Genomic DNA, 22,443 nt, shown 5'->3' with positions numbered 1-22,443 from the left:
TAAATAAATCTTTTCTTGGAACTGTAGCCTTCCCAGGACTCCCTTATCCTCCATTTATGCAAAGTATTGCTTACATGCAAACCCAGTCGAAAAGATATGTTATCTTTAAGGCCACAAAGGTTCAAATCAAAAGAATTTCCCACAAAAGCACTTTGTTTTAGAAAAGAAATGCACCCCAAAAGATACTCCCTCACCATTTTTAATCCCAAGGTCTGATTACTAATTCTAGCAGTTTCTGATAAAAGAAGCAAAAATACTAAGGCACAGCACAAAAACAGACTCTCACTCTTTAAGCCTGTTGGATCCTCTTAGCTCAAAATCACAGAAACTAGTCAAGAAAAAAGTTATGAACAGAAAAACATATAACATGGATAACTTTCCCTCTGTTCCTTATCTACAATACCATTCTAGAAGACAAATGGTTGTCATCTCCCAAATCCCTCATCCTAACCCAATAAGCCTAGAAAATTCTTGGAGAATGGTTTGAAAAAGCAAAAAACCTATCACTAAAGCAGTTGGGAATGATATCTAAACACAATTTATCACTATTCATTTTCATATAGATTCTAGTTTTGCTTCTACAATTTAAGACAAAAATGTATGGTTGGGGCAAAATGTATGGTATGTGAATTACATCTGAATAAAACTATTTTTTTTTAAAGATTTTATCTATTCGTTTGACAGGGAAAGAGATCGTGAGAACAGGAACACAACTGGGGGAGAGGCAGAAGAAGTAGGCTCCTAACTGAGCAGGGAACCCCATATGGGGCTTGACCCCAGAACCCTGGGATCATAACCTGAGCTGAAGGCTCAACCGACTAAGCCACCCAGGAGCCCCAAAAGCATGCCTATTCTTAGAAGAAACATAGAGAATGTGAAACAATTCCCTCAGATACCTGTTAGCATCAAAACAAACTTTTGTTGTCTTTACCTTTTCTCATTCCTACTTCAGATTTGTTGGTTTCTACCAGATATATGGCTGCCAGACATACTTTTAAAGTTCATATTTGGCCAATTACATCTAATGCAATACCTCCCCCAAACTGTAATCAAACATCCAAGTACAGGGACAGCCAAGAAGTTACATAACATGAATTGCACAAGGGCAGAGAAAGTCCAATTTGAGCTTCTCATCAATGGTAATGGGAACATTATGTCTTCAACAGAAATCATCAGTAAGAACTTGGATCTATCTACTTTTCAGCAACTATTGTGAAAAAAAGGTCTCAAGATATTTTTTTATCAAATGTAATTTCCCACAGTAATGACAGTGACTGAGAACTACAGTAGTAGAATGCTACAGAATTAAAGTGCCTCTTTTTCTGTATCCGTACATTCCTCAAAGGCTAAACTAACACTTGAGGAATGACAGCTAAAAAGGTAACAGCAAGAAGTATCAATTATTTTTTAGCCTCACCTACTTTTATTTGTCACTTTAAGAAATTGTCTTTACTATACACTTCCATCTCAAATAAAAGGACTCTTTCCTAAAAAACCATATTCTGGTTTCTTATTTCCCTCAGTTTTTGCTTCTATCACCTCTTTCACTAAGTAGAATTGTTCTTTGATATACTATTAAAAATGTCTTAATCAGCCTCAGGCTAACCTTAAAACAACTCTGGTATACATTTCATAAAATATTTTTGTACTGATTGCTAACTGCTAATATTTGGAATATATTCTAATTAATTTGTTGAAATTTAGTTTTCTTTATGTTGGTTTCCATTATTCTCTACTATTACTTATAAAAATTAAAAGTAGAAAAAAAATCACTTAAAACCCGTGTTCACAGAATGGAGCTTATTTTGGAGAATATACCACAATAATCCGTAACTGTCAAAGAAACTTCCAGGTGATACAGAAAAATATAAAGTGCTGCCTTATGAATCCTTGACAAAAAAAGATAAAATATCAGTACACTGTGCTCACTTATATATTTCCCCTCTCTTTACAAAGATATTTTAGAAGTAATTCAACCAAAACCTAGATAAGACAGATATGTACCATGTTTGTTAGCTTATGAGAAATTCTGGAATTTTTAAACTTGTTGATGCCAAATTTTCTAGTCTAAATGTATTATTCCAATACTTTTCTGTTTACATAGCATATCATCTGACTTCATTCAACTAATCTCATATTCATTTACGCGTTCAACATTTTCCAAAAGAAAGATGTAACTTTTTGCCTCAAAAGCTCTTCACTGGAGTAGAAAGGAAATAATGTGGACAGATATAAATCAATACATAAAGTGTTACAACAACTGTAATAGAATACACATGGTGAAAGGACAGGGCTGTGTACTACCTAGATTTACCGCAAAGATTTACCTTTATTACTAACTGGACATTGGGGAAACTGAGGAATCTAACCTGAATTTGAGATTTCCAACTGAACAACTAGGTATAAAGAAAGCAATGCTAAGCACCAAGATAGAGAAAAGTAAGTTTGAAAGGAAAGTAGATTTTAGATATTTGGACTATGAAGCACCTATAAAACAAGTACAAGGAAGATTCATAGTAATCAGTTTGCTATATGAGGAATTAAGAATGATTTCCAGGTTTAGGGTTTGAGAGGCTAGGTAGGTGTCCAGTGTCACAATTCCCAGAGCAGGATGGAAGAATAGCTTTGGAGGAATGATTAATTCAGTTTGGCACATAATGAAACTGAGTTACCTATGATACATCCGGATTGGGATATCGTACAGGCAGCTAGATTCCTAAAAGCTAAGGGCAACATTATGTAGTTTTTGCTAAAGATTTTTGAAGTCATTAAGCATAAAGATACACGATATACAAGATGAGAAAAGGGTTAGAAACCAAATTGTTGCAGTCCAAACATTTAAGAACTATCTGGAAATGTCAGAAATGGGGGAACATAAAGAGGAATGTAGCAGATTCTTAAAAAGAAATGGTCAAGAAGCAGGAGAAAAGCTGGAAGTGTTCACTTTGTAAAAATTCACTGTGCTATATGTATACTTCTGAGTAGCGTGCTTTTCTGTATCTATCTTAATAAAACTAAAGTTCCTTTAAAAGAAAGAAAAGAGAAAAAAGAGTGTCATGAGATTTGTCAAATACTATGAAGAGGTTAAATAAGATAGAAACAGAAAGGGGAAAAATTCACTGAATTTAGCAATTAAGAAGTTAGCAAAAAAACCTAGGGAAAGGTACTGAAGGGTAAAGATAGTTTTCATTTTGAGTCATTATTTTTATTTTCTAACCTCATGCATGGTTTTCAACTTAGAATTCTTACCCAGCAGAATAAAGTGATTTCAAATATTTAAATATTTCAAGTTTACCTCAAAAGCAACATTTCAGAAGTCAATTTCTTAAGATACAACATACCAACTAAACCAAAGGAGTAAATCAAAAAGATGACATCAGGTCCAGAAGATTGATCCAACCCTGGACAGTAGTGAAGTTACGTGCTGAGAGACAGGTGGTCAGCAGACCTAAAGCACTCAGCCCAGCAAGGGGACATTGGAAGGAAGACTTCAGAAAAAAGTGGGTACTAGGCTGCTTGAAAGAGTTAAAAACAAATACAAAATACAACATAACACAACATAGTCACAGAGGATAAAGGAAAACTAGAAGTAAGGGGGAATAAGGCAATTCCAGTAGAAGAAAACTTGACAAGAAAGGTGATGAAATTATAGCAAGTGTCTTGGCTCTGTAACAACCCTCAATATAATATAAGCACTGTCATTGCTTTGCAAATTTAGAACCATCTACAAAGCACTCAAGTGTTAATTATGGTTACCAGGCACAATGTAAATGTTCATCTTGATATAAAAATGCAAGTGCTAGAGGTGGAGAGCTGAAGGCAAGGGGGTGGCTAAAGAGAAGCTGGGAAGAAGTCCATTAATCCTAGAAAGTGAGAAATCAATACTGCCTACGATTTCTGGAAGAAATCAAGTTCTCAATATACTACTTCACCTTACGTGAAATGCATAATTTGAGGAAAGGGGAAGGGAACAGTGCTTAGGTGAAATCAAGATCGAACTACAAGAAATTACTGGTCAAGATGAACTCCTGAAGAAAAGGACTGAAGTGGGAAGAATAAAAGTTCTCATTGTAATGGTTTTTGCATTATAAACTCTTCTGTGTGATCTGATTTGTAGACCAACGCCTATGAAATATCTGGGTGGGGGGTAGTGGAATTTAAGAAAAGAGTAATGAGGAAAAGGAAATCAAGGCTGCAAGGCTATTCTTAAGAATGAAGAGCAGAAAAGAGACAGGATAGCTGCTGATAGTGAAAGAAGGGGATTTAACAAAAAAAAAAACAAACAAACAAACAAAAAAGCTAAGAGATCATTCTTGAGCTAATTCGAAAGAAACAAGGGAAAAACAAAGGGGGAAGGTGTTAGCCCTAGGAGGACAGGGACAGGATCAAGGGCACAGGAATACAACATAAAAGACCAAACAAACAAACGAACAAAAAAAACCAGAAGAACATGACCAGAGATTGGTACAATTAACCGTTCACTTCAGAGACCGTCAAACTTGAGATAGTAACAAGGTTCCCTTAGAATGAGGTTATAAGAAAGGAGTAATGGTGTCAAGTTTGGATGACACTGCGGAGTCAGATATATTAAGAAACTTGGAAGTGTCTTTAGGTGAGTTCTTCACCTCGACAATGACATAACCTATGATAATGGCAGAAAAAAAGGGGTTTAGAGGAAAACCAGGTTAGATGCCAAAAATTCTCAACTAACAACATAGGAGTAGGCAAGGAAAGCACAGCAGAGGGCAACAGGAAGGACTGAGGATGATGTAATCTGTAACATACTAATCTCAAAAGATAAGATTTTTGGTTTTGGTATTAGGGTGATAAATATTACCCTTTGGAAGCAGCAATGTAAATACTTCCTCTACACCCTAGGGTAGATATGATGTGATACCTTTAGGAAAGGCAACATCAATGATACCTTTCCTAAAGGTATCACATCATATCTACCCTATCTATCTACCCAAGAGATTAATGCTATAGAAAACTGAATTTAGGGGTGCCTGGGTGGCTCAGTGGGTTGGGCCGCTGCCTTCGGCTCAGGTCGTGATCTCAGGGTCCTGGGATCGAGTCCCGCATCGGGCTCTCTGCTCAGCGGGGAGCCTGCTTCCTCCTCTCTCTCTCTCTGCCTGCCTCTCTGACTACTTGTGATTTCTCTGTCAAATGAATAAATAAAATCTTTAAAAAATAATTAATTAATTAATTAATTTAAAAAAGAAAACTGAATTTATAAGGGAAAGGGGAATTCGGAAGCATCCTATAAGAAGGACTGGAAGGCAATCAGCTGAAAAAGTATAAACAGTAAGACAACAATATGTAAGGAAATATTTTCTGGCAGTCTATGACAATTCTGAATACAATGAAGTCTGTAAAATACCAATTTATACGAAATGCAGAGAACAGAGGAACACCCTAAAAATGTGATCAGAAAAATCTAGACTATGGGAAATTATAACCAACATGGTTAAGAAAGAAAAAAGAAAAAAGACAAGGGATGCAGGAAAAATAGACTGTAAAGTTACAATGTATGGACCTCATTTGGCCCCCATTTAAAAAAAAAAACCTAAAATCATTTTTTTTTTAAGATTTTATTTATTTGACAGACAGAGATCACAAGCAGGCAGACAGGCAGGCAGAGAGAGGGAGAGGAGGAAGCAGGCTCCCTGCAGAGCAGAGAGACCGATGCGGGACTCGATCCCAGGACCCTGAGATCATGACCTGAGCCGAAGGCAGCGGCTTAACCCACTGAGCCACCCAGGCGCCCCCTAAAATCATTTTTAAAAGCCATTTGATATATGATATCATGATATATCAGGCATTCAGAAATTTAATTGCTTGCTGAATATTTAAAGATATTAAGGAATATAATGTTTTTAATTTTAAAAAGTGTTCCTATATCTTAGGGATGCATACTGAAATATTAATGGAAGAAATAATATGATGTCTACAATATGCTTCAAAATAACACAGTAACAGGGAAAGCAGGTAGCACAGAATAAGATGCTACAGGCAATAAGGACTACTGCAGTCGAGTGATTGGTGCGTAAGAGTTCATTGTACCATTATGTTTACTTTTGTATGTTCAAAATTCTCCCTAAGAAAAAAGCTTTTTAAAAGGATGTTTGCTATATTTCATCTATTATTTCTTATGAGTGGTTTCAGGTTACTCAATCAGAAAATTTCAGGAAATGAAATCCCAGATTTTATTTTGTATTTTACAATTCATCTCTCTCATACATTTAAAAGCAAAGGTTGTTCATAACATTTACTACAAAACTTTTTGTTTAAAGATTCTGATCTCTCAGTATAGTAAAAGTGGTATTAGGTACTGACAGGTTTTTAAAAAAGGAGAACTTAAAAAGCAACAGGTAAAACTGAAACTTTAGATGAGACTAAGATAACAGGGGGTATTTGATACCTCCTTATTTATCAGGATACCGCTTATTTATCAGGAGAAGTATACTAAATAACTTTTGAGCTTTTTAAATAAAAGTGAATATTTAAGTATATACGTCAAAAATTTTTAGGTTAACAATTTAAAGAAAAGATTTATAATCTATAAAATGGCAGGAAAAAATTAAAAGGAAAAGCTGGCAAGAAGTTTTAAAGTCCAAATGTCAACAAATATAATAAATGTTAAATAATAAACCTATGAAACCCACCTTCTAGAAGACAAAGAACATCAGACTGTATTTTTTTTTAAGATTTTATTTATTTTTTTGAGAGAGAAAGAAAGAGAAACAGAGAGAGAGAGGGAATGTGTGTGTGTGTGTACAAGCAGGAGGAGTGGCAGAGGGACAAGCAGACTCTCCACTGAAGGAGTAGCCCAAGGCAGGGCTGGAGCCCAGGATTCTGAGATCGGGACCTTAGCCAAAGTCAGATGTTTAATCAACTGAGCTACCCTGGCACCCAGTGCAGATTTCCTTTTTGTTTTTTTTTTTTGTTTTTTTTTTTTTTTAGATTTTATTTATTTATTTGACAGAGAGAAATCACAAGTAGGCAGAGAGGCAGGCCGAGAGAGAGAGAGAGAGGAGGAAGCAGGCTCCCTGCTTAGCAGAGAGCCCGATGCGGGACTCGATCCCAGGACCCTGAGATCATGACCTGAGCCGAAGGCAGCGGCTTAACCACTGAGCCACCCAGGCGCCCCAGATTTCCTTTTTGAAATCAATGTATATAGTGCTTAGAAGAGACACATAACAAAACCATACAGAAAAGTTAACCAAAAAAGGACATTTTTGTCAAGCTGACAGGTGCCAGATGGTACTAATCCTTGTGATTTTAAGCCAAACTAAAAGAAGGTAACTACAAAATATAAATCAATAAGTAAAAGAAACACCAACAGAAAAAGGAGCGAAAGATATGAATAGATCAACAAAGAAGATGGTAGGTCTCACTTGTAGTTAAGTAAATGCAAATCAAGATACCAAATCATATTCATCAGGTTGCCAAAATTAAGGAGTCTGAAGATACCAAGTGTGGATGAGAAGATGCAGAACCCTTCAAACAACTGGTTTTGGGGAGCAATTAGTCACATTTAACTGAGCTGAAGATACAACTACCCTACAAACCAGAAATTCCATTTCCAGTTATGACCCTAGAGAAATGAGTATACCACTGCATGATGTTCACAGTAGCATTATTTGTAATGATAAAAAACATAAATAGTGCTTCACTTCAACAGTACATACACTAAAATTAGAACAATACAGAGACCATTAGTATGGCCCCTGTGCAAGGACGGCATGCAAATTCATGAAGTACTCTGTATTTCTGGGGAAAAAGAGAGAGACAAAGCAAGAAACAGGCTCTTAACTATAGAAGAACAAACTGATGATTACCAGAAGGGAGATGGACGGGAGGATGTGGGAAATAAGTGATGGGGATTAAGGAGTGCACTTGAGATGAGCACTGAGAAATGTATGGAATTGCTGAATCACTGTATTATAAACCTGAAACTAATATAACACTGTATATTAACTATACTGAAATTAAAATGAAAACTTAATAAAATAAAACAAATATCTAAATGTCTATCTGTAGAAAAAAATGGTATATAAATTACAGATGGTAAAAATGGTATATAAATTATATAAAAGTGGTATATAAATTATATAAGATTCTATATATATGGCCACTATTTCATATATTATTCATATTCATAATTTGTAATTATCATAATAATTTATAATTGTTCATCAATTTTATGAATGAACTAGAGTTTATCTCAAAACATGGATAAATGAATGTCATAAAGATAAGTGAGGTTTAAAAAGCAAGTTGTAGCAGATTGATATTTTTGCATGATACAATTTATTTAAGGTTTAAACCCATGATTTACTACCACATATTATTCACTGATACATATATGCAGTAAAAGTTTAAAATATGCATGCAAACGATACTAACTTCAGGCTAGTGGTTATGTCTAGTGAGGTAAATGGGGGAGACACAGGAGTAGGAATATGTAGATGAGCTTCAACTGTGTCTACAATATTTATTTCTTTAAAAAAATAAGATCTAAAGCAAAAAGTAGCCAACTTTGTTAAAACTGGATGGCAGATAATAATTTTATTTATAATAATTTATTTTATTTTAATTTCCCATATGTTAAGAATATTTCAAAAAATTTGTTTTCAAATATTAAAATGAAAAGGAAAAAAAAAGAAGAATATAGCCTTTGGGTTAGGATCCAAGTTTGAAATGGAACTTGGTTTGAATCCTGTCCCCTGTGATGTTTCTCTGAAATCAGCCTAATCCTTCTGAGCTCAGTTTTTATTTCTTAAAAAATAGTAATAATGGGGCACCTGGGTGGCTCAGTGGGTTAAACCTCTGCCTTCAGCTCAGGCCATGATCCCAGGGTCCTGAGATTGAGCCCCACATCCGGCTGTCTGCTCAGAAGGGAGCCTGCTCCTTTCCTCTCTCTCTGCCTGCCTCTCTGCCTACTTGTGATCTCTGTCTGTCAAATAAATAAATAAAATCTTAAAAAAAATAATAATAACAATGGCCACTACTTCATAGGATTTTTATAAGGATTAAATGCAATAAACTGAAATAACTTCACGTGGAGACAAGCACCTTCCTTCCTCCTCACATTGTATTAGACAATACTAGAGCTTTTCTTTTTTCCCTTTTCTTTTCTCTTTTTGATTTTCCTTTTTTCCCCTTCCAATCATATAGACAGTGAGGGTGAAAAAAGTATGGTAATTAATGTATGCTGAAAAATAAAATTGCTGAGAAATGAAACTTCTCATTGAAGTTTGGTCACACTACTGCCAAAGTGGCGCCATCTTAGTTTAAATATTCCTAGAAGCAAAACCTGGTACAGGATTCAAAACAAAGGAGGTTAATTTAGAAGTTCAGGTAACAATGGCAGAAAAACAGAGAAATGGTATAGAGAAGGGAAGGCAGCCAATAAAACTGCACTCTTTTTTTTTTTTTTTAAGATTTTATTTATTCATTTGACAGAGAGAGATCACAAGTAGGCAGAGAGGCAGGCAGAGAGAGAGGAAGGGAAGCAGGCTCCCTGCTGAGCAGAGAGGCCCCCATGCGGGACTTGATCCCAGGACCCTGAGATCATGACCTGAGCTGAAGGCAGCGGCTTAACCCACTGAGCCACCCAGGCGCCCCTAAAACTGCACTCTTAAACCAGCTACCACAGTGGGCTTAATCCCTCAGAAAAGCTCTAAAAAACAGTGTAAAACCTGTCTCAGAACCATCCCACCCAAGGGAACAACTGGAGTATTTAGACAATAACAAACCCTGAGATTGCACCCAGAGTGTTAATTTCACAGCCCTTTGGGCCTGCCACATACCCCACAAGCACTGCTTCCTACATTTCCAAGAAGAGTTAGCAGGTTAGAGATGCAAATAATAAGGGAAGTTTCCCAAAGCGCAGTGAAGCTCTCAGGGGCTACTGGTGGATCACGTACAGCATCAACTACAGCCATGCTATACAATTACACTATTAGCAAAGAGAACAAAAAGAGAAAAGGAGATGTGGTCTGTGCTCTATGGACTACTTGATCCAGAACTTGCTCTTCCTCAACTTCTGCTTGAAAACTGAGTGACGCTAATTTTAATAATATTAGTTACACGTAAACTGACTGTATTTTCTTTAAAGAGAGAGTGAACATTCTTCTTTTGTCAAAAACAGAATGTCCTCCCAACATGGCATAAGAAAAAGAGAGTCTAGAAGTAACATTATCTAGAATAGAGAAAAATAAATTGAGGAAAAAATTTTTTAAAAAGATACAGCTTTTTAAGTGTTTTTATCTCATATTCACACCATCCAATCCATTAGGCTACACATTTTGTTTGCATATAAATATTAGAGGGAAAAAATGCCATAAAGTCAGAAATGGTAGAGACTATTATATTAAGTACATTTACCATGAAACCATCAGCTAAATTTTGTGAAGGCAGGGGTTTTGAATGCTTTAGTTGTGGGAGGGGAGGTATCACATACTTTAATTATCCAAAACCTAGAAATGCTTGCTAAAGAGAAAGGTCCTCTGAATTTGATATAGTAAACCAAAAGATGGTACATAAAAAGCAGTTGGTTATTTGCTGATCTTGCTTTATTTGTGCATACACAGACTCTTTCCTTATCTAAAATATGCTTTAAAAGCTGTATAAAAGCACTAATAGTAAAAAAGGACTAATGAAGGTATGTCTGGGATAACACGAGAATCTCACTGATTAGATAGGGACATGTGTATCACCTAAAAACAAGATTAAATGCAAAAGAGGGGGCGCCTGGGTGGTTCAGTCGGTTAAAGCCTCTGCCTTCAGCTCAGGTCATGATCCCAGGGTCCTGGGATCGAGCCCTGCATCGGGCTCTCTGCTCCATGGAGAGCCTGTTTCCTCCTCTCTCTGCCTGCCTCTCTGCCTACTTGTGATCTCTCTCGGTCAAATAAATAAATAAAATGTTTTTTAAAAATGCAGAAGAGGTGTTTTGTTTTGTTTTAATGCAGATCCTGTGAAATTCTATGTGAATTTGATAGGCATTAAAAGTTCTTACCATTAGGGATGGGATTTTTTTTTTTTTTTTGCATAGTTTGTAATTCAAACTTTCCAGTAGAAATATTATACCAGGAAAGAAGGAAAGAAGTTAGTTCTTATCTTTAATTAGATTCTCCTTATTATTGGTGAATATAAGTAGGTATATTTGTTGTCCAAATATATTGGACAACAATATATATTGGTATATTTCTTTATGAAATTATGTTGTCTGTGGCTTTTTCCTATTTTTTTCTTTGTTGTATTTGTCATATACACATTTGTCAGAAAAATAACATAAAAATTTACCCCATCGTATATTAAAACTTACTATAAAAAAAACTATAACCAAAATAGTACTAGCATACACATAGATCAGTGGACCAAAACAGCATCCAGAAATAAATCCAAGTATATATGGGAACTCAAGGTAATAACGATGACATTTCAATACAGTAAAAAAAGACAAAAGGCACTAGCATAACAATACAACCAGAGTAAACATGCTAAACTTATACTTTATATAAAAAAATAAATAACCTCTGAATAAATATTTAACAAAATAAAATACTTCCAAAATAAAGTATAAAATACTGGAAGAATCTTTGGGAAACTTTTACCTGAAACCAAAAACTTTGTTATACAAAATGAGAAACCCAAAACTCATATAACAAAAGTCAAACAAATTGACTGTATGAGTCCATATTTACTTTGGCTAATAAAGTGTTTTTTAAGGACACATGGGTAGCTCAGTTGGTTTAACATCTGCCTTTGGCTCAGGTCATGACCTCAGGGTTCTGGGATCAAGTCCCACATGGAGCTTCCTGCTCAGTGGGGAGCCTGCTTTTCCCTCTCCCTCTGCTTGCTGTTCCCCCTGCTTGTGCATGTGCACTCTCTCTGACAAATAAATAAATAAAATCTTTTAATAAATAAATAAAGTTTTTTTAATACCCACTTGAATTTCAATGCTTTAGGCAAGACATGGATCTCCTTTTTCCCTACTATCTTACGTAACCAGCCTTTTTATACACATTAATGACAGTGAAGTCATTCAAGTTTTATAAATGTACAATAAAAAGATCTATTACATTAAGTCTCCTCAAGCTCCTTTAATTATGTAAACTCAAAACCTCAGATGTGTCCTTTCCTATTCCTTGGCTGTACCAGAACTGTCCCCTAAACTGGCGGTAATTACCTGGAGAGCCAACTGAAATAAAAATTGCTGGGCACCACCCCCAGAGTTTCTGTTTCAGGAGGTCTAGAATAGGACCTAGTAATTTGCATTTCTAAGTGTCCAGATGATGCTGATAATGTTGGTTTGGGGACCAGACTGAGAATCACTGATTTGAAATGGGTTGACACAGGAACAGCCCTTTTGTGTCTGTGATGTTGCTGTTTACAGCTTTTCTTGATAGGCCTAGTAGTCTTGGAAACAGGGTTGCTATGTGCTGAAGATTTGAACAGTAGCTCTTAGCCTTGCCTATCTTGGGTAGTTATGCTGTGCTCTTTTTTATTGGTATACCATGTTTGATTTGTCCCTGGTACCTTTGGTGTTTTTCTGAGAAATGGAGCAGTAGTGCAGCATCAACTTACTAAAATATATTTTAAGCCTTTAAAAAAACCAAACAAATAGGGATTAGCAAAGTTTTTCTATTACGGACCAGATAGTAAATATTTTAGGATTTGTGGGCAAGATTATTTTTGCAGCAACTACTCAGCTCTACCTTTTTGGTGCACAAGCAACCATAGACAGTACATAAATGAATGGGCTTGTAAAGATTTATTTACAAAAACAGTCAACTGGCAAATTGGGAGCTAAAGTTTGCCAGAGGAGACTTAATGAAAGCAAAAGGCCCCAACAAGGCTGTTCATGAGAGTTTCAAGGCAATTAAGGAAAATACTATTGGAAAGCTGAATAAAAGGAGACCCTTGCTATATAATAGCAAAATGTCTGGCAAAACTATCACCTAGAGTAACATGGGAAATGTAGTATCTACCTAATGAGTCAAGGAGACTCTAGGTAGAATGCTAAAGCAGCAGGGGGGGGCTTCTTGTAGTTGCCTTCCTGAGAGAGTAGAGAGATGAACTAAAGAGTCAGCCATTTTGGGTGCCTGGGTGGCCCAGTGGATTAAGCCTCTGCCTTCGGCTCAGGTCCTGATCCCCCAGTCCTGGGATCGAGCCCCATATCGGGCTCTCTGCTCAGCGGGGAGCCTGCTTCCTCCTCTCTCTCTCTCTCTGCCTGCCTCTCTGCCTACTTGTGATCTCTCTATGTCAAATAAATAAAATTTTAACAAAAATAAGAAAAAAAAGAATAAGCCATTCACTTTTTGAATGCAATTTCAAGCAAATGTAAAGGGCTGAGAATACCCTTTCTTAGCCAGCCAGCCAGCCAAATGTTCTTAAAGTAAGAGAGCTTCAGGGCAAAGATTAAATCTAGAGTGGGACTGTAAGATCCACTGTTAAAACCTCAGAAAGATCCAAGTTAGTACCTCATTGATCCTTTCAAACAAAAAAATTACCTACAGATCTTAAGGGTACTGCTCCACAGTAGCCTCACAGGGAGCCTAAGGTTAAAAAAAAAAAAAAAAAAAAAAAAAGGCTCCTCTAAGAGATTTGTAAGTATGGCTTTTCTCTGACGGAGGGAAGAGATTACGACCTGATGCACAGGAAGCCCACAAACTTTTTTAAAAGAGCTACATCGGCTTAGAATGAAGGGGACTGTAACTACCTAAAATTCAGCCTCTGGGATCCTAAATGACTATAAGTAGGAAACAAGTTCCAATGGTTACTCAGTTGCAAAGACAGTTCAGGTCTTTTGGGAAAAAGGTATGATTCAGAAAGCGAACTCAATGACCAAAAGAAGTAGCCATGGCCCATTTGGAACAATTATGGGCAGGAACACTGAGCCCTACTCAAGGAACTGCCAACATATGCCTGCTGGGTTTCATATTTGTTGTAGACTACCATATACTCCCTTGTCCCTCTTTTTGAACAGGAATTCTAAGGCAATTAACATGTGCCTTTCCAGTCTAGTATGTTAACCCTGTGGGGGAATATTCCTTGTCTCTTTGCAGGTCTTCAGCTAAAGAGTAATCACTCTCAAAAAACAGACCCAAGGAACCTCAACAGCATCTGGACTTAGATGATGAGATACTAGATTCTGAGCTGATGTCATGATGGGACATAAATCAGAGGCCTCTGAGGAGGGAGTTAGTGTATTTTGCATGTGAGAGACATATGAAGTGTGGCAAAAAAGACGAACTATGGCAATAGTATTGTCCAGATGGCCATAACAATATCTCCCATCCCACATATTTTCTTTCACATGGGTCTAGTTAACAGGTGGAGTCTAATCCCCACCTCACCATGTTCACTGAAACACGCGCTTTTAAATACCATCTCACCATGTAAGAAAGACAGCTAAGTGAGGCTCCCATGTATGCTTCAGTCAACAGCCCGCATCAACTACCAATCATGTAAGTGAAGACACCTCCAGATGACTCATTCTAGCCCCCCACCTTCACAGTACCCCCAGCCAACAAGTCTTCCCAACTGAGGTTCTAGACTTTGTGGAATAAAAACAAGGCATGGTTGGTGTACCCTATTTAAATTACTGAACCATAATATCTGTGAGCCTAATAAAATAGTTGTTTTAAATCACTAAGTTTTGCAATAAGCAAACAGCAATAACAACCAGAATACACACTGACAGAAATGAGCCAATAGAGGGAAAAATTTAAAATGCAAAAAAATGAGGGAGAAATAAAATAGCAAAGTCCTTGAAGGCAAAAGGAGATGGGTTTCTCTACACACGTAGTGGAGAAGCCTTAGATACGACATTGACCAATTCATTCATTTTAAAGAGGAAAAGGACAAAGGTGCCTGGATGGCTCAGTCTGTTAAGCATCTGCCTTTGGCTCAGGTCATGATCTCAGGGTCCCGGGATGGAGCCCAGGTCAGGCTCCCTGCTCCACAGGGAATCTGCTTCTCCCTCACCCTCCACTCTTCCACCTTCTCGTGTGTGTGCGCGCACGCGCTCTCTCTCTCTCTCTAGTAAGCAAAATCTTTAATAAATAAAGGTCAAAAGGACAGAGTATAGGCATAGATATAGAATGAGGAGGGGTGCTAATGGATTATGTTAGGGGTGATAATGGATTATGTTATTTAGAAATATGGAGGTAAGCACCAGAAGATACTTAGGAAATCTGAAAGTGGTTTACTGGAAAGCAGGAATCAGAGATAGAGAAGGAGGAAGAGGCTGGTTTTTTCGCTATAAACCATAGTAAGCCATTACTTAAGTTTATTCACATTTTACTATGTGACTCCACATTTCTAAAGTACACATAAGTTTTTTTAAAAAACAGATTTATAGGCACCTGGGTGGCTCAGTGGGTTAAGCCGCTGCCTTCGGCTCAGGTCATGATCTCAGGGTCCTGGGATCGAGTCCTGCATCTGGCTCTCTGCTCAGCAGGGAGCCTGCTTCCTCCTCTCTCTCTGCCTGCCTCTCTGCCTACTTGTGTTCTCTCTCTGTCAAATAAATAAAATCTTTAAAAAAAAAAAAAAAACAGATTTATTCCATTCTCTCATTTTCCAAATGAAGGTGGGGGAAGGTTCAATCATCACATGAGTTGCTCAAACTCTTTTTGACAGCAGTTAGTCCCTGATCCCCCTTGATTTCCAAAACAGTGCACTTCTTCACATCACACTGATGTTCAAATTACAAAATATTACCTAGTGTCATTTTATTTCATAATCAGCATTTATGAAAGTCACTTTAGTAAGCAATAATGAATACCCTAATCCCAAGGACTGATAGCAAAAGAGCAGGTTAAAGTATGTCCTTGGGAGATCAAAATAAGCATTCTGGCAAAACAAACAGCCCATGGATTCTCAACCTAGTCCACCTCTGATAACTGTACTGTACAGGTTTTAAAGACAGATTATGCTTCCTTTTACCCTTTCCAGCTCTCCTAATCTGAACAGTTTTAACCATGCTACCTTCACTTCTATAAGTTATTTACCAAGGATTTCTCTTTCCTTTTAGAAATTATACCTTATTTTATTCAGATTTTACCAGTACAGACACACCCAGAGATCACCTTTCTAACCTGCAAGACCACTGAAGGTCTAATAAGACCACTGAATGTCTACTCATTCAAATAACATATCTGTAAGGCTAATTCCCACAAGGAATAGCAGTTACTTATATAGGACACAGATGAATGACAAAGACTGTCAAAAATACATTCCTGTCTTTATTATGCCTAAAATTCTCATCTTTAGTCCCAGTGGTAAGAGCTTTGGATAGAGGTCTCCATTACTCACCCAAATGTCAAATCCAAAGGTCATCTATTATACTAAGGAGAACAAAATACTAACGGTGGCTATTTCTACATGGGAAAACTATAAGCAATTTTCTTCTTTCTTCTAGTTTTCTTGATTTCATGTTAGGAACATTTTTAAGGCCTTTTTTCAGTTCTAACTCTTCTCATTTCTTGGAGGTGATCAACAGTGATCAAAATGTTAATCATTCCCACCCTCTTAACCTACCCACCCACTCGCCTCTCAGGCCGACTGCTCCTTTTTCATCTTTTTTTGTCAGTTCCTCTTCTTTCACGCTGTAATTACGGGCAATACCCAAGGCTCAATTTCAGGTCCACTGCTCTTCTTTCTGACCACCACAATTTCAGTCTTAAATTTCTCTACCGAGTTCTACTTAACTACTGTCTAGCCATCTATTTTCACTTGACTATCCCACTGTCATCTCAAACTCAAGATACCCAAATTTAAGTCCAGCTCTTTAGATATCTCCAAACAACTACTAATACTTACATTCTTATCTCTGTCAGTACTGCCATTTAAAAAATTCTAGTTCTTTCTTTGTCACTAACTGGCTGAGTAACTTTGTATATACTTTTAAATCTCTCTGGGCATCAGAATCCTAATGCACAAAATCCATGGGCTAGCCCAGATGTTCTCAGATGTCTTGGCATTCCAACAGTCTTCAATTTCTTATGTGATTGAGGGTCGAAACTTCAAAGTCATCTTTGATTACTCTTCTCCCCCCTTACCGCCCCCCACATGCTCCCTTCCTATCCAGTCTATAATGACGTCTTATGTGACATCTCTCCAGTCCTGTTTTCACTAAATCCAAACACCAGGCCTAGATTATTTTCCCAGCTCTATCACTTCTCTTTCCAATTCATACATAGCACTGGTACCACAGTTTTTTCTAAAATACTCCTTTAGCATGCTCTTTCTCAATCCAAACTTTTAAAGTTTCTCTGTTACCTATGGAGCAACGTACATTCTTCCCATCCTAGCACTTACAGGCATCCATAATCTAATTCCAATCTCTATTATCAACCTGATTTCTTACTACCTTACCATACAAACCTTCATTTCAAATTGTTTTATGTACTGTTCTCTGAAAATGTCGTGCATATTTTGATTCTGTTTACCACCTGTACAAGGTCCTTCCTCTTATGCAAAATAAAATCATGCCAAGTTTTGATTTTACCTCCTCTCTGGAGACTTCCCTGCTCACTTCAACTCTAAGTCGTCTCAAATATCGATAACTTTTATTATTTACCTTATCTTCCAAATTACATTTTAAGTTCTCAATGAAAGGAACCTATTTTATATCTTTCTGCATCTCTTTGGACATAACAAAGTACCTTCTATATTGTAGATATTAATAAATATTTGTGTGGTGATTGACTAAAGCTCCTTTCTAATACACAGCACTCACTGAAAGCTCCTCATGTGTTCAGCACTCTGTGTATGTGTTCCTCAAAGTATATACAACCAACAAGAAAAGATAAGGTTAACACTAGGGAAATAATTATCAAACTACCAAATCAGGATATATAAATAAACTACATGAAGATCCTCTGTGACTTAAAAGAACAGCAGAAATATAGAAAGGAAAAAGCAGTATGTAGTGAGAAACAGTTTTAGAAATGAGGAAGAATTTTAACTGAGAGTATAGCCATAGTAATAATAGTAATAATGATGATGATTATTAATAATTAATAAATTAATAATTACAATAATAAAAGCTAAAACTTGAGGTGTGCTTACTGTGCCAGGCACCGGTCATAAAGACATTTCATTTATTAATTCACTTCATTCTCATTACAACCCTATGGAAAAAGTACTACAGTCATCCCCAAGTTTTCGGATGAGATTGAGGCCCTCCTTTCTTATGGAATAGTGAGTGGTACAAAAGCAGAACTGGGCGAGGTGGATAAAGGATGGAAAACATTAATGGAAGTCAAAAGCTGAAATAAGCATAACTATTATCAGAAAATGTAGAAAAGTGGCTTGAAAGACTACAGCAGAGAATGATCATTGCAGTTCCTTAAAGACCAAATAAATAGCGTAGGGAATAATGACCGAGTCTCCTGACAGCCAAGAAGAGAAAGTTAAATTTAACAGGTAGAGTGTGTGAAGCCACTGAAGATCTGGGGACAAAAGAATGCCACAATAAGGAATATTAGTGACATTTTTATTGTGGATAAACAGAAGAAAGAGATGCTGGATTCTGAGAAGCTGATATGACTTTCAATATTCTAGGCTGAGGAAATAAGTCCTGGTGGTAAAGTAGGTAAGCAGAGCTATGAGGGAGAAAAGAAATATGGACAGGACATGTTGAACGGGTTAACACAAGAGGTGAATGAAAGAGGTAAAGATGATACCTAATTTATTATTTTTTAAAGATTTTATCTATTTATTTGACAGAAAGAGAGCATACAAGCGGGGGAGTGGCAGGCAGAGGGAGAGGAAGAAGTGGGCTCTCTGCTGAGCAGGGAGCCTGATGTGGGACTTGATCCCAGGACCCTGGGATCATGACCTGAACTGAAGGGAGACACTTAGCTGAATGAGCCACCCAGGCATCCCAGATGATCTATATGATCAGGAGAGAAGGAAATTCCAACAGGGTATAAAAATGATAAATTTTCATTTGGGGCATGGTGAGTTTAAGGAGACATTCAAAATACTAGAAAAGCAGGCCTGGAATAACCAGGAAGTGACTAGAATAACAAGTGAGCAATAGAATTTGTTGTTTGTTTTTAAGATTTTATTTATTTATTTGACAGAGACACTGTCAGAGAGGAAACACAAGCAGGGGGAGTGGGAGAGGGAGAAGCAGGCTTCCAGCTGAGCAGGGAGCCCAATGCCGGGCTAGATCCTAGGACTCTGGGATCGTGACCTGAGCCAATGGCAGGCGCTTAACAACAGAGCCACTCAGGTGCCCCAGCAACAGAATCTGTTTTAAAATGAAAGAACTTGGGGTGCTTGGGTGGCTCAGTTGGTTAAACGTCTGCCTTCTGCTCAAGTCATGATCCTGGGGTTCTGGGATAGAGTCCTGCATCTGGCTCCCTGCTGAGCACTTCTGCCCTGCCTGCCACTCCCCCTGCTTATGCACACGGGCACGCTCTAGCTCTCTCTCTCTCTCGCTTTCTCTCTCTCTCTGCCAAATAAATAAAATCTTAAAAAAATAATAAAATAAAATAAAAGAACTAGGCAAATGTTATAAAGATATTAAATAGGAGAGGAAATATACTAAGCCATGATCAGCTGGTACTGGCTTTGCATCAATAATTATATCAATACTTCTGGGGGGACAGGAATCAGTTAGTGACCAACATAAAAAAAATGCAGTTTTTCTGTTTAAAAAAATTTTGTTCGTATCAGAAAAGTCAACCAAAAGCTTAGGCAAGGGTTCCCAAACTTTCTCCATTCAGGGAATTCTTAGTTTTAGTAATATATTCACAGCACTTCTGTGAGTGGTGTGAATACTTGAGTAGGTGAATTCAAGCTATTTAATATCCATATAACTTAGTTCTTGTCCGGCCTTGTACAACTTCTTGGAATCAAACTGAACAATATCACACTCTCATTTCCTGTATCACACTGATCCTCATACAGTAGTTGCTTTTTATCAGAGCAACTTCTTAAAAAAAAACAGCTTTCAAAGACAGGGCATTGTAGAAAAAAGAATGTGTCAATTTAACGTTGAAACTGTGAACTTCCTCAAACTAATGGTTCCAAGCCTGAGTTCACTGCTTCTCTTGGGCACCTCAGCACAGTTTGGGAAACTGGGAGCAAAGGCAAGGGGCCTAAAAAGAGGGAAAACAAAATGTAAGAGGGGAGAGCAGAAGAAAGTTTTTAGCACAGCTAACCACAAGAGGGCAGCACAATAGTTGGTAGAGGCCACACGATGGTGGGGGGAGGGGTGTCAAGTAGAAATAAGAGTGGAACCTTCCCATAAAAAGACTCTAAGAAGACCTAGTTGACCAGTTCAAGAACTGTAAGTGCTTTTTTTCCTTCTGCTAAAGAGGAAGAATCACTGGTCCCTGGCAGACCACCTCATGCAGAGTGATACTGCCTTTCTCTAAATCTCCTTTGCCTGTCCGGCCCCTGAGAGTAGCCCAGGCTTCAACAGTAGCCAAGCCTTCCCCTGCACAATCTTACTGATCCTCACAGCAACCTTTTAAGAAAAGCGGGGCTCAAAGACATTTAAATAATACGACTATGAAGGGGCAGGAACACCCAGATCTGACTCCAGAGCCAGTGCTTCCCTATTCTGCCTCAAGAGCATCCCACCTTTCAGCGACAGCCAGGTGAAGTAGAGAAAAGACGTCATGTTCCCTTCCCATAACTGAGACTCCGGTCTCTGTCACTAGGTAAACCCACTATACAAAACAAACTATTGTTTCCTTTAATTTTAATTTTAACATGCTATGAACTCCAAACACAGGACATTCAGTTCGAGCAAAAACAAAGCTTCACACTCTCATGTAGTCAGCAAATACTGTAACTTTCCTCTACAGGTAAGTACACGTACTATTAAGGCAAGTGTTGGACATCCAGTTTGCAGGTGTTTCTCTAACAGACATGTTGCACGTGCAAGCTAGCGATGTCCACACTCGTGATAAAAGGTGAGTGAGGTGGAGAAAGACAGGTCAAAAGGTGATTATTCATCTTCAAATGTGCTGGGTGTTGCACAGACTATTTGCATTAGCAATGACTCACTTGTATAACCTATTAAGAAACCAAAAGCAACTGTCATCTCTCTTATTCCCACTTCTAGTTTCCTTCTCCACATTTCTCCTTCCCTCTGTGACATACTCAGCCGCTTCTGTCGTTTCATTCAAAGAAAACGAGTCTCTGCTGACTGATTAACCACCACCGGAAAGCAAACTGGGTACATTCAACCGACACAGCAAACTTGGGCAGATAAAACCACCCAGGAAGCACTCAGCGTGGTAGCAGAAAGCCCAGCAAGAGGAGCCAACGTGTTCTCCCACTTGGTATCCCTTCCTTGAAAACGTTCCTCCTTGAAAGATCAACAATCTCCGGCTGCTCGAGGAGACAGAGTCTCTGGCAACGCTTCTTCTGCGAAGCCTTGTTACTTGTATGATCAGAGGAGAAAGAAGCAGCGGTATCTCTTAAAGGATCCGAGCGGGCAACAGTACGCACCCCCGAATCGCCCTCCCGGACCAACATTCTAAGTTCCGCGCTGCCATTTTCAGAGGCTGAACCACAGGGAGCCCGGCCTGTCTACACACGCTCCGGGCCGTCCTACGCACGCACTCCCGCTTCCCCACACTCGCCCTCCCCGCCGCCGCACAGCCCCGCCGCCAGGGTCGCAAACCCACCTTCGCGAGAAGGGGAGGAAGGGCCTTTTTTCTTCAGGAGCGCAACAGTTCACATCTTGTTCCCTCGCCAGGTTCTGAAACCTTAAAAAAAAAAAAAAAAAAAGAAGAAGAAGAAGAAGAAGCAACCGTTATTACCGCAGAAATCCGGGGGAAAGAGATGCTCTCCTCCAGACCATTCCGACGTCCAGAACATTTTAAAGAGCAGTCAGGGGAGAGGGACACAGGGATGCGAACAGCCAACAGCGGAACACGCCGCGGCCGGCTTCCCCTCCCAAGAGCAAGGCTTTTTGCCGAGAAGTTCACTGCTCCAGCGGGGGCAGAGCCGGGGTTAGAGGGCGGGAGGGAGGTGTGCCGACGCCCGCTGCCCCCCACCCAGAGGCCAAGCAGCGATCGCACGCACCAGCTGCCCCGATCCCGCGGCGAGGACGCGCCCCCAGGCCCGCAGGGACTGCTCCGACCGGCGCCCGCGGCGGGCCGAGATCTGCGGAGCCCCCGGCGTGGGCAGGGGTCCAGGCGTCCGCCAGGCTGGGCCCTCCCGGGCCCTCCCGCGCCGAGTCGGCTCCCACTCACATCCCTGGGCGGCGAGCCCCGGGCCTGTCCCCGCGCGGCCGCAGCAGCTCTCCGCCCCGAGGCGCGCCGCGAGTCCGGGCCCGGGGTCGAGCGGCCGAGGCGGCGGCAGCAACTCCCGAGCGCGCCGGGCGCCGGCCCAGCCTGTCAGAGCTGAGGGAAGCCGTTGGCCGCGGCCGCCGCTACCCCCTTCGGCTTCTCTTCCTCT

The 22,443-nt window shown here is 39.0% G+C and overlaps 1 protein-coding gene and 1 non-coding gene across 2 annotated transcripts in view; one reads left to right on the top strand and one right to left on the bottom strand.

Moving 5' to 3' along the window:
- Positions 1-22,204, bottom strand: part of JAK2 (Janus kinase 2) — a 140,076-nt gene extending 117,872 nt beyond the window's left edge. Inside the window, exons 1-2 of the mRNA XM_059143324.1 lie at positions 22,069-22,204; positions 21,669-21,749 (exon numbers count right to left, since the gene is read on the bottom strand). The gene's annotated coding sequence lies outside the window, so the exon portion shown is untranslated. The remainder of the gene's footprint in view (positions 1-21,668; positions 21,750-22,068) is intronic.
- On the top strand, positions 7,668-7,775 carry LOC131813300 (U6 spliceosomal RNA). Its single transcript, XR_009346725.1, has one exon. It is a non-coding gene; the product is annotated as a U6 spliceosomal RNA (small nuclear RNA).
- Positions 22,205-22,443: the final 239 nt, after the last annotated feature.

Source organism: Mustela lutreola, chromosome 12 (genome assembly GCF_030435805.1).
Source record: "Mustela lutreola isolate mMusLut2 chromosome 12, mMusLut2.pri, whole genome shotgun sequence".
Taxonomy (NCBI): domain Eukaryota; kingdom Metazoa; phylum Chordata; class Mammalia; order Carnivora; family Mustelidae; genus Mustela; species Mustela lutreola.
Note: the sequence above shows the minus strand (reverse complement) of the source record. Positions and strands in the feature narration are given on the sequence as shown.